Raw genomic sequence first — 1028 nt, 5'->3', positions numbered from 1 at the left:
TGAAATTTTTTTTGTTATTAATTTTTAATAGTTAAAAAGTATTTTACTCTCAAAGATCATCAGATGAAACATCATAATAACTATAAAAGCTTAATTATAACACAGCTTTTAAGATGTTTCACTATACTAAAGATGAAGGTTGAGGCAAATTTTTTAAGCTCTAGCGGCAATTTTCAACATAATTAGAATAACCGCCTCAAAACTAATAAATTTAGGGTTATGTTAGGTAATTAATGATTTTTTTAACAATATGAACAACCATCAATTAAATAAAAATACACTACATCTTTAAATTATTCACCTAAATTTTTATATTAAAATAACTATCCGTACACCTAGTGAAATGAACATTCAATATATCTATTGTTCACATTGTTTAATATTTTCATTGTCTACTTATATTTTTTCATAAATTTATTTGTGACGGTTGACAACTAATATCTGATTAAAGCTAACTATATATATTAAAAAGAAAAAAGAAAAAAGAAGCAGCTAGCAAAAACTGCCGTAGACGCTTCTTCATTCCTTCTCATGAGTTTGTGCTTCATTTGATCCCGCCAGCTCTTTTGGGCTAATTCTCTTTCGTTGTTTGATATGCAATTGGTGCATCCATGACACTACCACATTATTTTTAGGATTTGATAGGAATTTAACACTAATCATGATTCATGAGAACAGTTTTTTGGCCTTGCTTTGCTTTCTTGAACTTCCTTATTATTAATAATTGATTATATTTAATTTCGGTTAATTCTTGAAATGGAAAGTCTTTTGTAGCGCAATTTTGTTCGGTTTTGTTTAATTAACACACGCCGTTACACATCAACCTCATAATTAATCACAACAATAATGTTAGTAGCTCCAAGATATTTTTGGGTTTTACTTGAACTTTATATATGAAAGTAACTCCATAAGGACACATTGCATGTGCCATATCCTTGTATATTGTTGTGGTTACTTGACGGCCATATATACTTTTGTTAACAAGAATAATTTTCTTTATTTATATTTTAAACGTGAATATGTTAGTG

Source organism: Arachis duranensis, chromosome 5, assembly GCF_000817695.3.
Source record: "Arachis duranensis cultivar V14167 chromosome 5, aradu.V14167.gnm2.J7QH, whole genome shotgun sequence".
Taxonomy (NCBI): Eukaryota; Viridiplantae; Streptophyta; class Magnoliopsida; order Fabales; family Fabaceae; genus Arachis; species Arachis duranensis.
Note: the sequence above shows the minus strand (reverse complement) of the source record.